This window comes from Macrobrachium rosenbergii, chromosome 51 (assembly GCF_040412425.1).
Source record: "Macrobrachium rosenbergii isolate ZJJX-2024 chromosome 51, ASM4041242v1, whole genome shotgun sequence".
Classification (NCBI taxonomy): Eukaryota; Metazoa; Arthropoda; class Malacostraca; order Decapoda; family Palaemonidae; genus Macrobrachium; species Macrobrachium rosenbergii.
This window is the reverse complement of record NC_089791.1, coordinates 57,916,942-57,935,261: the sequence shown is the minus strand read 5'-3', so window position 1 is coordinate 57,935,261 and position 18,320 is coordinate 57,916,942.

The following is an 18,320-nucleotide window of genomic DNA, read 5'->3' as shown; positions in this document are numbered from 1 at the left end:
TCCTTGCTCATGAGCAGACCAATGCCTTTATAAAAGGCTGATGGCGGACCCCATTGGGCTGACTGAAGATCCGTCAGCACTCAGAAGATGGATGGTGGCTGGCCCAGAGATCATCCGCTTGGTGTCTGCATACGAAAAACAGAGGTTCAAAGTAAGGAGTCTAATGAGCAGACAACACACCATGAACAAAACACCTCATGCGCAGAAGACATTCTTGAGAGAGTCAGCAAGCTGTCATTGGCTTTGCAACACTTGGGAAGTCCTTTTCAGGAAGAGAGCCAGGATCTGTATTCCATTGACAACAAAGACATTGCCCACCCCAGCTCAGCAGAACTTCTACAGACACACCTTGACAGAGGCCGCACTAAATTTCAGAAGTTTTCAGACTCTTTGGCAAACAATGCAGTCTCCTTCTATGAGCCGATAAAGAAGAACAGAACTGACTTCTTCAGGCAAGAAGCTGCTCCTGTAGAACAGTCAAAGCAGAAACTTCTGAAGGAGGATTGCCAGCTTTTCTCAAAGCTATTTATATCCTGTCAGAGCCGTGAATGTGATCTGCAGGAATTCTTCCAGCACGAGAATCAAACATTCCCAGCTTCCTTAGTGAGGGTGGTAGGCTGTACACATGTCAGAAGTCTCAGCTGACCTCGGTCCTGGAGAGTCATGTTACACTAGAAGACAAAGAACCAAAGACTGATGTCCTCATTGTAGATGGATCAGCTTTGGTCCATGCCTTGCCACCAAAGAAAGGAAAGACCTTTGAGGGCTATGCACTTTGCGACTTCTTACCTGTGATACAATCCTATAGCAGCAAGTACACATCATCACATCTTGTATTTGATGTATACAATACATCCAGCCTCAAAGCTGAGACCAGGCTCCAACGTGGTCAAGGAGGAAGGCGCAAGGTGACAGACAAGAACACAATTCCATCCAACTGGCGCAATTTCCAAGACACGATGCCAACAAGACAGAGTTGTTCCAGTTCCTGGCAGACAAAGTTGCCCAGATGTCTGCCACAAATGTTGTCATTGCCACGAAAGGGTCTGCTGTCCTCAGCACTCATGAGGCTAGTCTTCAGGGACTGAAAAGTGCTCTCATGAGGAAGCTGACACCCGCATCTTTCTCCATGCCAAATATGCCACAGAACATGGAGCCAAGACCATCACGGTTAAAGCAAATGACACAGATGTTCTTGTCGTTGCAGTCAGTGCTTTCTCCACTCTCCACAATCTAGGGCTAGAGAAGCTATGGGTGGCATTTGGCCAAGGCCAGAGCCTGCGCTGGATTGCTGTGCATGACCTGTGCAACTCTCTGGGCCAGGAGAAGGTGAATGGCATGCTCTTCTTCCATGCGTTCACAGGCTGTGATACAGTGTCAGCCTTCCGGAGCAAGGGCAAGAAGACCGCCTGGCAGACATGGAACATCTTTCCAGAGGCCTCCACTGTGTTCTCCAAACTGAGTCACTACCCTCTCAGAGTGGAAGAGAGTGACCTGAAGGTCCTGGAGAGGTTTGTCATACTTATGTATGAAAGATCCAGCACTGCTGGCACTGTGGATGAGGCTAGACTTGATATGTTTGCCAGAAAACAAAGGGCATATGAGGCCATTCCACCAACCAGGGAGCTCTCCTCCAACACACCAAGCATGCTGCGCACCAGGCTGGTTGTGTGTGGGGGCAGGCCACCCAGTGTCAGCCACAGCCAGAGAACCCTGCTGAGTGGGGATGGCAAAAGTCTGGTGAAGCATGGCAAGTCCTCTGACAACCAACTCGCCCTTAGCCAAGAGTTGCCAACAGCTTACCAAATGTGGATGCAAAGCAGGCTGTCGGGAAAGGTGCAAGTGCTACAAGCTGGGTCTTCCCTGCACAGCTCTGTGCACTTGCAAATGTGAAGTCTAGATAAATATTGCCCCTCTTCAGTAGATAATCTAGCTTGAGCATCCAACGTGTCATGCTATGCCTACCTTCTTATCCTCGAATTTTTCAAAGGTGTAGGTTGAGAGACTCATACATAGATTGCTAAGTGCTTTAGTCCGTATTTTCTTCTTTTCTTTTTATGGTTACAGTCTTAGACACAATGTTGTATGTGACCATACCATTACTATTTCAGTTGAAAATAGCATATTAGTTAAACTGTCTGATCACATGAATATACCATTAAATAAAAACAGTTGGTCTCTATGTTGTAGTCTAGCGCTGTGATAGAAAAAAACTTTATGGCAACCATTTTGTACGCCATCTTGGTTACAATTCATTTAGTAAGGGTTTTCAATAAAATGTGTGGTATGGAACATTTTTATAACCTAAAAGTCGAGGTTTAAAAAAAAACTGGCATATTCCATCCAATAGATGCTCCCAAACCAGTGAATCTCAACATAGATGGCGGCCATTTTGAAAAATAGCCGCCATCTTGGATTTTCAGGTACAGCGCCCTTTTCTAAGAGAGCGTAGTCTTAGGAGTGTTTGTGCCAAATTTCATGCTTGTTTCACTATCTGAACGATTTTTACAGCAATCTGCTGCACTATATGGGGAAAACGTCACTTCACTGTCGCTCTGCCCATTTGCTGATGACAGTCACTAATTATTATTAGTACCCTCCTAGATTTCAGCAATACCAATGATGGCGAGCATTCTCAATTTTATTATTATTATTATTATTATTATTATTATTATTATTAATATTATTTTGTGAGGATTTCATTGCAACTTCCACAGCAGTTGTTGAGACTAAGTTGTTAGCTTGGAATTCTTCCATTTTCTTGATATTCGTAGTGTTTCTACTTTACAAATAATTCAACGTATGTAATTCATCCACATAATGAACCAGTCTATAGTTCATTTGTTAGATCTACATCTATTCAGGGCGGGAAATACAAAAGACCATCAGTTTTGTTTTACCTCAGGTTTGACACTATAGCCTTCTGTTTGCAGCAAGTCAGGGCGGTCACTAGAAGTAGAATTCAAATGAAAAGCAATGATACCTCATTTCCCTCAATTGTTAGAGGTGTACAGATCAACGCCATTGTTTTATTTTAGTTAATGTAACCCGTTGTTATTTTTCTTTGTTTTTTTATTTATATCATACGGCACCCTAAACAGCTCTCATATAGCCTACTCGCTGCAAATAAAAGGTAATGGTAGGAGTCAAGATTTTGGGGGCAAGTTTATTATTTACCGTGTTAATATCAATCAAATGTAACACGATTTTATATTGATATGAACAGAAAGGAAAATATATTGGAATCAGTTTGAATGAGGAAACATATTGTTGTAATCATTGTGTTTTAATAAATGTTTTAGATAAACACATAAAACCTCTAACACTACACAATTTATTTACAAAATGTCTTCATCGTCACTCTCAAGGAAGAAGTCGGGATTGTCTAACAACAGCTCCTGCCTACACTTCTGGGGTGGTCAAGTAATATAGAAATAATTATCTATTCATCATGCTATAGTAAATCTTGCCACGGGTCTTCTCGCTCGTATACAAAGTGGCAAGCTGTAGCACAAATGCAGTCTTGCAAACCACGGGGACAATTCCATATCCTGCTGCCCATTATCGAATTTGTTGAAAACTAGACTGTAAGCATATCCATTCACCACCTACCTGTGGATGGGCGGAGCCTCATACCGTCATATAACGTTTACGTAACAAATTGTTTGGCTGATCCTTGTCTGATTTTCTCGGTTCCGCATCGGCGACTTCATTTTACTCTATGAATATCAAAATTATCGAACTTGGGTACTAAATAATACCTGCAAAAATCAGGTAGGGTTATAAAATATACACTTGCCAACTTTCACCTTTATTCGGTGCTTTGGTAAAAGTTGTTGCCGAAAAACCGTGTTTCATCGGCTTTGAACCCTTTAGTAGTACGACAGGGAAGTATATGTATTTGCTGACGCCTCTCATCTCATCAAATTAGTACAAAATAATTTTTCTAGATTCTGGCTTTCAATTATCAAATGAGAGCCGTGTCCTACCTTCTGGATGTGTTAAAGAACTTATCATGAGAAGTGCGAGTGACTTGAATACAACATATTGCTTATATCAAACACATTAGTGTTGCTGGTGTTGAAAGATTGAATGTAAGGCTTGCAGTTCAACTACTGTCAGAGAAAACTACCAAGTTTGAAGTACTTCGGAGACAAAGGACTTTAGAAAGCAAATAATGGGATGATACTAGTCAGTTCATCCATCTATGCGACTCATGGTTTGTTCTGATGAATTCCAGAGTGCCCTTCGATAAGAAAAATCCAGACATGCATATTGACTTCATCTTGAACAACAGATACACATTAAACCGTATGATACATTCTGCGAAGACTTTGAAAGTCATTGGATGTAAGTGCATGTATCATTTCAGAGTGGATTTGTTGTATCATTGAGTCTTTTTCAAAAAACTTTATGATTTAATGGTCAAGTCAACGTAACCCATTTCATACATATTAACAAACAGGCTAAACCAGGATGGATTGGAACATCTGTCTGCTATTATAGCCTAAGACAAAAAGGTGCTGCTTATGAACATCCTTCACCTGTATCTTTTAAACATAGAATCAGGTCGCATCTATCACGAAAAGAAAGCCAGCTGGTTGCAGATCAACTATAATATCGAAAGGAAAAATGAGGACATAACTACGGTACATGATATATCGTAGTGTTCAAGTAACAGAGTAGCGGCATATGATTTTGACCAGAACAACTTGGACCAAGAACTGCTTTTCTCTGCTATGCTGTTTGCTCTCTTGATCCTGACAACTTAGATTTGGATGACATAACAGATAAAGATTGTGATGATGCTGTACTCCCTTTAGAACTGGAAAATGAGATGAAAAAACAGGACTGCGTTATCTTGGTGGATATATAGCTTTTAGATTTCCACAGTTCCAACATCTTTGTCCCCATATAAAACCTAGGGGTGGGACATGGAATGAGGCGTAATACCTTGAGTCAGGCAAAAGGTGATTTTTTCTTCAGTGAAATTAAAAATGACAAATCTTTTCGTTTGCTGTCACGGAGATAAATCACTGATACATGGTCGTAAAGACGCTACCTAAAGTTTAATTTTACATGTAGTATCACTAAATTTACCTATAGAGGTTATTGCCCTATTTGCCTGGTGCCGCATGTTCTTTAGAATACGAGTCCTAAACAGAAACATCATCTCTGAGAGAAGTCAAGAGAGAAAATATGTTAATAAAATGGCCACTTTCATAAAGTTGTGAACAGTTTTATTTGCTTTTCTGTTTATTTGTGTATTTTTGATTATGCAGCACAAAATGTAAACAGTTTTCTTATTTTTTTTATGCTGAATAAAAAAGTGAGTTGCTGATGATAATTAAGACTATATACATTATATATATATATATATATATATATATATATATATATATATATATATATATATATATATATATATATATATATATATATATATTATATATTTATATATATATATATATATATATATATATATATATATATATATATATATATATATATATATATATATATATATATACATATTATATATATATATATATATATATATATATATATATATATATATATATATATATATATATATATATATATATATATATATATATATATATATATATATATATATATATATATATACATTAACTTTATCACATACACAATTGTTCTGTGCATTAGTAGAATTATACTAAAAGGACCTCATTCAAACTGATGGTATCTAATGGAGTTTTATTAAAAAGTTACAAGCTTTCTTGGACAAACAGTCCACATTATCAAGTATCCGTTGAATGAGGTCCTTTAGTAAATATACATACACATATACATATACATATATTTATGGTAGCCCTAAGATCCACAAAGAAGGGTGCCCGCTAAGACCGATCGTGGCATCGACGAGATCACCGCAGAGGAGGCTGGAGAAATTTCTTTCCAACATAATGGGAAAATGGGTAGGCTTAGTATCCGAAGGGCATTCAAAACATAACATGAACCTGATAGACGAATTATCCAAAATTAACGTAAAAGACTGCAAATTTGTAAGTTTGATGTAACTCCTGTTCACTAACGTACCAGTAAAGACGACGATGGAAATAATAAAAAGAATATGGAGGAGGGGGTCTATACATGCGACATAGATCATGACGTTTTAATAAAAATGCTAACAGCGGCCTCAGCGTTAATGTTTTCATGGGGCGAAACCATTATATACAAAAAAATGGCGTGGCCATGGGTTCAAGTCTTTCACCAATTCTAGCCAATATCTTTATGGAATGGTTTGAAAAGGAAGAGGTGGGCAAAGTAAATAAAGGAACTTAAATATCGTAAAATGGGTAAGATACGTGGATGACATCTTGATCATTTACAAGGGAGAAAGGGAAGATCTACACAAGTTTCTAGAAAACATAAATAAACTAAATGAACACATCAAGTTCACATTAGAAGAAGAGAAGGAAGGAGAAATTCTTTCTTGGATGTCCTGGTCAAGAGGGTAGGGGAGAATTTAAAATTCAAGGTATATAGGAAGAAGACACACCAATTCATACACACACACAGGTTCTCCAGTCATAGGAAAGAAATAAAATAGGATTAATGACAGGGTTGGCCATCAGGGCTTATAGGATTTGCAGTCCTGAATTTTTAGATGAAGAGTTGGATTACCTGAGGGAGAGTTTTAGGAGATTAGGCTACCCTAAGTATTGGTGGAGTGGGCACATATCAAAGCAAGGAAAACTATTTTGGGAGAGGGAAAGGATTGAAAAGGAACATTTGGTAGGGGAAAGAAAATAATTACAGTTCCGGACAACAACTCTATTGCACCCATCAACAGGAAGCTAAATAATTTCAAATTGATAGCAGCTACAAAAACACCATTAGGAATAAAATAGTTAGAAACAAAAAGTCGGTAGAGGGGAAGAGATTAGAGGGGGTTTATATGGTAGCGTGTCTAGACTGTGAAGAAGGGTACTATGGCGAAACTGGCAAATCATGTAAAGAGCGAAGCAAACAACATCTGCAGAACATAAGGCATTATAATCAGACGTCGGCAGTTGCCAAACACTGTTGGGAAAATGATCACAGAATAGACTGGGAAAATATGAGTTTTCTGTACAGGAACACCAACAAAACATCTAGACTGGTTGTAGAGAACGCCTTCATAACTTGCGCCAACAACACGATGGCAGGGAACACCGGAAACGGCTTTGAAGACAGCATATCAAGAAAATCGTATACTCCACAGTAGCAAGGAAACGAAGAAAAACGCAACAGAACGCACGGAAAACGGACATCTGGAACCAGGGATCAGAGAAAGACCAAGGTCAAGAGAGGGTGGAGGTCACACAGGAAGAGCTAGGCGATTATAGGATTAAAAGTACCCAGCACACAGATATAAATACAGCCGACTATGCGTTTGCTCATTGTACGGATATTTTGATAATGTGGACTGTTTGTCCAAGAAAGCTTGTAACTTTTTGAATAAAAACTCCATTAGATACCATATGTATATATTTATGAATATCTTTGATACTTTAGTGCTAAATGCATATAATTCTTATAAAAAAAAACACTGATAAACCAGTTGAGATATGAATTTATCTGTATGAAAGTAGGAGTCCTTTGCCAAGACAAGCAAATTCATACCTATCCAGTGATCCCAGCATCACCTTTGTCACCTTCCAGTAGTCGCCTGTCAAACTTGTCAAATTCCTCACCTGGTCCCTCATCACCTGGATGCGGAACACAGCACTGGTTTGCAAGACTGGATGGGACAAAGCTAAGATTGTGTGTTATATGTCCATAAAAATCAAAACACTGGTGCCTGGGATGTAATGTAGGAATTCATGAGAAGTGTTGGCCAGAGTTGGACCACTACTTTCGGGTGAAAAGGCGCCCAAAGAAGAAACATAATGATAATGAATAAATAATAAAGAAACCTTTGTACCTGATGTAAGTAGAAGAAAAAAAAAATTTGAGTTCATTTGAGTTTTATAACATTTTTATTCGGTGAGTAATATTGGTGTTTACGCTGGCTTGCATATGATAGTAAAATACACATGCATATAAACCCATCTAGCCAATTAATAACTATTGTATATTTTTTGTATTTTTTCATGTATTTCCCCAGTATATAAGGAGTAATTTTGGAATGAAAAAAATTGGAATTGTGTACGAAAATATTGTACAGCGCCTTCCAAAAATAAAAAGTTGTTTCTGAAATTTTTTTTCTTTTCCAGAAAACAATAATTTTAAATATAAATTTTTAAAAGTATCTTATATTTTTTTTATTGATTATTCATTTGTGAAAAAACGCGATTTCAACCATGTATAATACTAGGTGATAAGTTGAAAAATAAGCGAGAAAATATTGGTTCTATAATATTAGATGCAAATGCATAATACTGCCGTTGTCCTTAAGCGGCATTCACCCAGCACCTCATGGGTTAAGAAAGGACTGGCTAAGGAAACCTATTAGGCCCATAATAGGAACTATACTAACCTAACCTACCCTAGTAGGCCTACATTAAACGCTCCTCTGTGAAGGAAACTCACTTTTTATCAAAAGCTCCCTGAGCGATAGCATTCCAGGATGGCCAGCATATAACTTCTGTGGTTAATTACAGTCTACCGACAAAAATTAACGGTAAATTCTTAATAAGCAACCAAAATACTATGGTAAAAATCAATTTCCAAAGTAATACCCAAAGCGGGGTTCTTGCTTTGTTCTACCTCAGGAAAAACACCAGATGTTATGTGTTAGGCAATGATAGGCCTAGCCTAGTAGGCTAGCGTGGGCTTGACAATTAGGGTAATAGCCCAGCCCAGGTCTACAATATAGGCTACAACATGGCTCTTCAAATGTCGAAAAAAAAGTTAAGTATACCTTAGTTTAACCAGACCACTGAGCTGATTAACAGCCTCTTAGGGCTGCCCGGATTAGCTCATTTAACGGCTAAGAACCAATTGGTTACTTTAGCATCGACCTACAGCTATCAGAATCCGAACCACATTATAGCGAGAAATGAATTTCTATCACCAGAAATAAATTCTCTAATTCTTCATTAGACGGCCGGAGACCGAACTGGGCTCAGAGGCTAGCGCCTGCAGGACAAAGATGCATTGGAGTGGTGCATCTACTGCAACTAAGAAGTTAGCATAAATAGCCTCGGAGTGGCTAGGTTTTGCTCGTTGTCTGGCCCAAGCTAGGTTAGCCTGTGTCCGAAAGATAAATCTGTGCCAATTTAAAGAATAACCATGACACTTACGGTGTATTTACTCCTGAAAATTTACTTAATATGAGCAGGTATTCAGTCCGTAATATACTGTAACTCTTAACAAGACGTTCAAAATTCTGCACCACGGTAGTACCACTTGTCAACAAACAGCCGCATCTACAGTGAGGATAGTAGTAGTGTTATAAATTCAATGTGTGGCGAACTCTTTAACGGCACTCCGACTTTCTCAAAGTACTTCACTTTGTTTGGTTTCATGGACAGCCCTCCACAGGGATAATCCCCTCTCTGGCGGGCCCTTGTACGTCAAAATAAGGTGCTTATATTTTACAATTATCTTTCAGTGTTTTCTCCTCAGTATCGTAGCTCCTGGCAGAATAAAGGAAGCTGTAGTTCTTTTTAAAGTTGCTTTTTGGTATTAAATTGCATAGAAGATTATTAGTCAAAACTATGATCAGTATTGTTTTTCATGTTTGTCACATATTTCCTTATATACTGTGTAATTTGTTAAGCACTGCATGTTTTTTGGTGTTTAGTATCGCCATGGCCTTTCTTTTACACAATTTACACCTGAAGAAGTTGCAGCACATTCATTTGATATGTGATTTTCACCACATCCAGGGCAAGCTTGGGCATTTCCACAATTTGTTGCGCTGTGACCAAATTCCTGACATTTATAGCACTGATGATAGGGCAGGTAGCGTCGTATACTTTGCGTTAACGAAATCAAAATATGTCAGTTAAAGGCATTTTAAAAACTGTGATGATTTTGATGATGATGGTTATTGTCACTTGCAATATTTTTATCTAATTACTCATCAAAATACACAGTAGGCTCCTGGTTTTGCTACTTTTTAGCTTGTTCTAAGATTTATTATTATTATTTTGTCTATCACAGTCATCCTATTCGACTGCGTGGTTTTTATAGTATGAGGTTCCGGGTTGCATCCTGCCTCTTTAGGAATAATGAGCAGGAGGACAGGTACTACTAGTTTATTCATGATATGTATATTTACTAAAAGGACCTCATTCAAACTGGATGGTATCTAATGGAGTTTTTATTCAAAAAGTTACAAGCTTTCTTGGACAAACAGTCCACATTATCAAAGTATCCGTACAAATACGGATGCTTGATAATGTCAGACTGTTTGTCCAAACTTCTGTTTTAGCAGTCACTGAATATACCATCAGCTGAATCGAGTCACTTTAGTCATAATTCTACTAATGCACAGAACAATTGTGTATGTGATAAAGTTAATGTATATGTATATGTGTATATGTATATATATATATATATATATATATATATATATATATATATATATATATATATATATATAATATATGTATACAGTCTTAATTATCATCAGCAACTCGCATCATTCAGCATAAAAAAAGATAAGAAAACTGTTTACATTTTGTGCTGCATAATCAAAGTACACAAATAAACGAGAAAGCAAATAAAACTGTTTACAACTTTATGAAAGTGGCCATTTTATTAGCATATTTTCTCTTTTGACTTCTCTCAGAGATGATGTTTCTGTTTAGGACTCGTATTCTAAAGAACATGCGGCACCGGGCAAATAGGGCAATAACCTCTATAGGTAAATTTACCCAGTGATACTACATGTAGAAATTAAACTTTAGGTAGCGTCTTTACCAGGTCTCAGTGATTTATCTCGTGACAGCAAAAAAAGATTTGTCATTTTTTAATTTCACTGAAGAAAAAATCACCTTTTGCCTGACTCAAGGTAGCTGCCTCATTCATGTCCCACCCTAGGTTTTATATGGGGACAAAGATGTTGGAACTGTGGAAATCTAAAAGCTATATATCCACCAAGATAACGCAGTCCTGTTTTCATCTCATTTTCCAGTTCTAAGGGGAGTATAGCATCATCACAATCTTTATCTGTTATGTCATCCAAATCTAAGTTGTCAGGATCAAGAGAGCAAACAGCATAGCAAAGAAAAGCAGTTCTTGGTCCAAGTTGTTCTGGTCAAAATCATATGCCGCCCTACTCTGTTACTTGGAACACTTTATCATGTACCGTAGTTATGTCCTCATTTTTCCTTTCAGTATTATAGTTGATCTGCAACCAGCTGGCTTTCTTTTTCGTGATAGATGCGACCTGATTCTATGTTTAAAAGATACAGGTGAAGGATGTTCATAAGCAGCACCTTTTTGTCGTAGGCTATAATAGCAGACAGATGTTCCAATCCATCCTGGTTTAGCCTGTTTGTTAATATGTATGAAATGGGTTACGTTGACTTGACCATTAAATCATAAAAAGTTTTGAAAAGACTCAATGATGCAACAAATCCACTCTGAAATTGATACATGCACTTACATCCAATGACTTTCAAAGTCTTCGCAGAATGTATCATACGGTTTAATGTGTATCTGTTGTTCAAGATGAATCAATATGCATGTCTGGATTTTTTCTTATCGAAGGGCACTCTGGAATTCATCAGAACAAACCATGAGTCGCATAGATGGATGAACTGACTAGTATCATCCATTATTTGCTTTCTAAAGTCCTTTTTCTCCGAAGTACTTCAAAGACTTGGTAGTTTTCTCTGACAGTAGTTGAACTGCAAGCCTTACATTCAATCTTTCAACACCAGCAACACTAATGTGTTTGATATAAACAATATGTTGTATTGGAAGTCACTCACACTTCTCATGATAAGTTCTTTAACACATCCACTCAGGACACGGCTCTCATTTGATAATTGAAAGCCAGAATCTAGAAAATTATTTTGTACTAATTTGATGAGATGAGGCGTCAGCAAATACATATACTTCCCTGTCGTACTACTAAAGGGATTTAAAGCCGATGAAACACGGTTTTTCGGCAACAACTTTTTACCAAGCACCGGATAAAGGTGAAAGTTGGCAAGTGTATATTTTATAACCCTACCTGATTTTTGCAGGTATTATTTAGTACCTAAGTTCGATAGTTTTGATATTCATAGAGTAAAATGAAGTCGCCGATGCCGGAACCGAGAAAATCAGACAAGGATCCTTAAACAATTTGTTACGTAAACGTTATATAACGGTATGAGGCTCCGCCCATCCACCAGGTAGGTGGTGAATGGATATGCTTTACAGTCTAGTTTTCAACAAATTCGATAATGGGGCAGGATATGGAATTGTACCCGTGGTTGCAAGACTGCATTTAGTGCTACAGCTTGCCACTTTGTATACTTAAGCGAGAAGACCCGTGGCAAGATTTACTATAGCATGATGAATAGATAATTATTTCTATATTGGGTAATAGTTACTTGCCACCCCAGAAGTGTAGGCAGGAGCTGTTGAGGTAGACAATCCCGACTTCTTCCTTGAGGTGACGATGAAGACATTTTGTAAATAAATTGTGTGTTAGACGTTTTATTTGTTTATCTAAAACATTTATTAAAACACAATGATTACAAACAATATGTTCCTCATTCAAACTGATTCCAATATATTTTCCTTTCTGTTTCATATCAATATAAATCGTGTTACATTTGATTGATATTAACACTGTAAATAATAGCTTGCCCCCAAAATCTTGGCTCCTACCATTACCTTTATTTGCAGCGAGTAGGCTATATGAGGGCTGTTTAGGGTGCCTTATGATATAAATAAAAACAAAGAAAAATAACAACGGTTACATTAACTAAAATAAAACAATGGCGTTGATCTGTACAACTCTAACAATTGAGGAAATGAGGTATCATTGCTTTTCATTTGAATTCTACTTCTAGTGACCGCCCTGACTTGCTGCAAACAGAAGGCTATAGTGTCGAAACCTGAGGTAAAACAAAACTGATGGTCTTTTTGTATTCCCGCCCTGAATAGATGTAGATCTAACAAATGAACTATATAGACTGGTTCATTATGTGGATGAATTACATACGTTGAATTATTTGTAAAAGTAGAAACACTACGAATATCAAGAAAAATGGAAGAATTCCAAGCTAACAACTTGGTCTCAACAACTGCTGTGGAAGTTGCAATGAAATCCTCACAAAATAATAATAATAATAATAATAATAATAATAATTGAGAATGCTCGCCATCATTGGTATTGCTGAAATCTAGGAGGGGTACTAATAATAATTAGTGACTGTCATCAGCAAATGGGCAGAGCGACAGTGAGTGACGTTTTCCCCATATGTAAACTTGTCCTCTTCACTGTGGGTGGAGCCTGATGACGTCATAGGTTGTCATTATTGTGTTCAAAACCCCTGCCAGCGGTTTTGGTGGCTCTGACCTACATGGGAAATGCACTTTTACTCTGATAAGTACCAGAACTATTGAACTTAGGTACTAAATAATACTTGCAAAAATTAGGTAGGGTTATAAAATATACACTTGCCAACTTTCACCTTTATCCGATGCTTTGATAAAAGATATTGCCGAAAAACCGTGTTTCGTCGGCTCTGGATCCCTTACCTGATTGACTTATGAATGAGAATTTGCTAGTCCTATACCTAAATCGAGCCATAATTTTACATTTGTAGGGCCTAGATCATTCACCATGCCAGAAACAATATACCCTGCTGCTAACCCTCCCTATGATATGAAACAAAATATCTTTAGTAATATCCAGTTAAAATCATAGTATAGTAATTGCTTCATGGCTTAATTAACTCCCGAATCTTGACACACAGGACGCATTGGGTATTTGGGAACGTGGGCACTCATGTTGAGCTCTCTCTCTCTCTCTCTCTCTGATATTGGACGCTGCTTTCAACTGCTTCCCCGAGGCATGATGCAAAACCTCCCTGACATTATTTGTTGGTGTCGTCATCCTCCAGACAACGTTTCAAGCTTCTGTTACTTGAAGGTGAATGACTGGTGGCTGTTTTGTTGCCATGCCTGGACAATGAAGCTCCTGCGTTAATCTGATCTTGTAAGTGTCCAGATATTGGGGAACTTATTAAGGCAATCAAGAACACAGAGATGGATCACAGTTTTGGTGGACTTACTAGGCGTACAAGGCAAATTTTTATCTCTATAGGAAACACTCAGTGTGATACATTCGACTGGTTCCGATGGAGGATGGATGGATTAGATTTATCCAGCCTTGTGCTGGCATGGACTCTTGCTTTCCAACGGCCCTAATAACTGATGATTGAGATTCTGCTGAAAAAGGGATTGTAAGGACTGGGGTATGAGCGATATACTGGCTGGGTGTTAACTGGTTTATTGGTTGTTCTCTTACTTAGATAAATGTACAGAATCTTCGAAGATGTTTTTGACCGTGCAAGCGGTAATGTAGCGTCTACACACAGACAGGTAAAACAGAGATAAAAGGTTCAGACATTTGTGTTTGTCGGTAGACAAACAGATGGCGATATCAAGAGACATGATTAACATAATATATATGAAACATACATCAGTGGAAAGGCCAGGAAATTCTACATATGGCCAATTGCATGAGATTCAAGACAGATTAATGGATACAATGCAATAGCATAATAAATGTGAAATGGAGAGACCTTTGGCGTCTTCACAAACAGAAACATACACACAGTTTGATACAGAAGATTCGTTTCTCATTATGAGTACATGATTAGAATGCTTGCATGGCAGTGCAAGTAGTGGTGATTATAAATACATTAAGACAACAATGCTTAGGAGAACAGACAGAAATATTGTATGGTTGAAATAAGCGTTCCTGTAGAGAAAGAAAACGAAGGCTCCTGTTTTGTCCTGTCGACTCCGATGATGACGATCGACGAACACACGAACACACGTGTTTGGAAGAGACAGCGTCGGGGCTCTTACAAGTACTCTCCCAAGGCGTGTGTAACGTCTGATTGTTTGGAAGAGACGGCGTCGGGCGAATAATCTTACAATGTTCCTCCCATCGAGGCATCGATGCGGAAATTGTGGCGACAATTGGTTGGCTCGAAGGGCATGGGCTAGTTTTGGGTAGGAGGCTGAAGGGCGGCACCGGCCAGCAGGAGCTCGATTTTTTACGGGAGCTAAAATGAAGGTGACGTCGGATGATCGACTGCCCGGTGGCGGCTCGAGGGGTCGAAGGATGACGGCGGCTGATCCTGGTAGCCAGCTCGAGAGGGGCGGCAGCAGGCTGAAGGATGACGTGTCTGGTCCTTCGTTGGTCAGCTTGTCCAGTACGAGTGCGGGGCGGCTTCAGGTTTCCTGGAGGGAGGCATCCAGGGCTCGGTGGTGGAGTGGGTCATCTCGGAGGGTCGGACTAATACTGAGAACTCAGGAACGGCGGAAACAGCGAGGCGGCGAAGGTCTATCGGCGCGTGGGTCGTCATCTTGGGTCGGCCAGGTCGCTTAGGTCACCAGTGTAAGGACTGGGAATGAGCGACATACTGGCTGGGTGTTAACTGGTTGTTCCTTACTGAGATAAATGTGGAGAATCTTCGAAGATGTTATTGACGCGCCTGAGCTACCTTATCATTGTCTAGCCCTCCATTAGGTAAAGCATTGCCCATTAACGTTCGTTTGGCGGTGCGCGCACAGCAGCTTCTGCCGCCCATTGGACTGGGGATAGTGAGCAGACGACACTCTCATTGATACCCCTACCTACCGAAGAAATGTTTCATTTCAGTGCTCGTTAGATTCGTGCCCTCGTCCACTGATATTTCTTCAGGTGCTCCCCACTGCAAAAATATCTTCTAAAAACTGGGATCAATCTCGCGGACGTAGTTTCGTTAGCGAAGAAATAAATTTCCAGCCATCCGGTCACTGCAGGGTTGCCAAAAACTTTGATAGCCAAACCGCGGTACAAAGCCTCAAAAACCGCGGCAATTGCCTGAAAAGTAGCCCAATTTTTAAACCAACATGAAATAGTGATTGGATAGCAAATTATGAGTTGATAATATGCTTTGGTAATGAAGAAGGAAGTGAAATCAATCAACCAGGCTCTTTTGTTCAATTATTTAATGAAATACGAACAATTCCATTTCATATACTACATGAAGGTACAAAATAAAATTACTAATTTTTCCATGCTTTGGGAATATTTAAAAAAATGTCATTACAGCAAACACATAGAATTATTGCATCAAATAAAATACAATTCTTTACTCACGGTTAATAATGAAAGGACCTTAACAAAAATAGAATATTTTTCATAAACTGCATTTAAGTAGAGAAAAGATAAACTATTATCTTTTTCACAATTTCAAAACTGTAAAAAGGTTTAATATCAGAATAGAAAAGAACATTTTTTTTATAGTTAATGAAAGGAAAAATGAAATTCTTTGATATACGTAAGGCAAATCTTTATTCACAATGGTCATAAAATGAGCTTGACTGTACAGCTTGGAGGATTTTGTCACTTGGAAGAAAATTTGGACATCTGCATTTTTAACTTCCTCTCCTTCATGGCAAAATAGCACTGCGTATATACAGTATTGCTGATAAGAGGTCTTGTCCCATCCTGTTGCGCAGGTCCGTTTTGATTAAGTTTACCTGGCTGAAAACCCTTTCAACGTCTGCATTGCTAATTGGAAGGCATAAAATTTTCAAGGCAAAGTTCGCTAGCCTTTCGAATGCCTTTTCCCCAACTGAGTCTTCATACTCCATTACATTTCCCCAGAACTCGATAGGGTCCTTGCTCACTGCATCTCCCCAGTCTACTAGATTTACCTGGAGTGTGAAAATAAAAAAAATACGTATTAAAAAAAGTTAAGCATATTTACATTGTCCAATAAAACTATGTATATGTCAGAATATTAATAAGTTTGCATATATTTTCCTAATTAAAAGATTGATATATCCAAAAGACAGTAGTCTTTACCTGCTTCCACTCAATTTCCAAACTTGATTAGGTCACCCTTGAACTGGGTATCAATGAATGGCAATTCTGTCACTTTCGGCTTGACTGCACTAGTTGCAATTTTAGGAGAAAGCAAAGTCATGCTTTAAGCATGTTTAAATTATTGGAAGGCGCTTAGCTACTTGCATACAAGCTTCTCTTAGAAAAGCTGTGCATCTCCTTCGTACTTCGATTTTTGCATTGGAAAAATATCGGGGACTTATCTAACTGAATAAAAAAAGTGCTCCCAAATCTGTCTCCACTAGAAGGTAATAATATTGTTTCATCTTGAAAATTCAATTCAGTCAAATTTTCTGTGTACGCTGAATAACTGCTGGTTTAATGGTACGCTGTAATAGGTACCTAAAGAAATGTTCCAAATCTGAAAAAAAAGCTTCAAGCAAGACACATTTTCAGCAAAGTAGCTTGTTAACTCTATTAAATTCTCCCAAAATTGGCTTTAGAAATTCCAAATATAGTTTATTGACCGGATCAGCATACATCTGGTGCAACATTTCCACTGTGTAACATTTTTTCTTTTGACTTGGCCAACTGAAAGTGCAATTTCAGTTCGTCCCACTGGGATAGGATGCGCTCTACACATTGAAAAATGGACAGCCAACGTGTTCTGAGGTGCCATTATTTTCAGAGGATGTGCCATTATTGATTGCTTTGTATATGTCTTTATAAGCTGTCTGACGAGCTGGAGAAACTAAACCAATTGTTTGTTTGGTGAGCAAGAAGTCCACGCTTCTAAGGCATAGCCTCGACAGCCTTACTGCAAGCTAGTTGCAAAATATGGCACACACACCTGTAAAAATACAAATAGGTTATATATATATATATATATATATATAAGAGAGAGAGAGAGAGAGAGAGAGAGAGAGAGAGAGAGAGAGAGAGAGAGAGAGAGAGAGAACTGTTTTTACTGAAGAGAAATCGACTCTAGTATGTTATCATAATTTATGTTTTGGGTTATATGTAGGCCTATATTTTTATTTCAAGTGAACTCTGTAAAGAAAACATTTATCATACCTTACACCGATGATTGAAGATTTTTCTTGGAGTTTAGTTAGGACTGAATTATTTGGTGCCACAACACGCTTGCACCGTCTGTCCCAAAGTCAAGGCATTGTATGTTTAATCCAACTTCACCCAAGAACTTGCATATTGCATCAGTTAAAGCCTGCAATTAGTATTATTCCATTTAATTTGTATGACTATTGCAGAACAGTGGCCTATTTTCATAGAATACTTTTTCAAATTACTTGAGAAATATATCTAAGGCTGT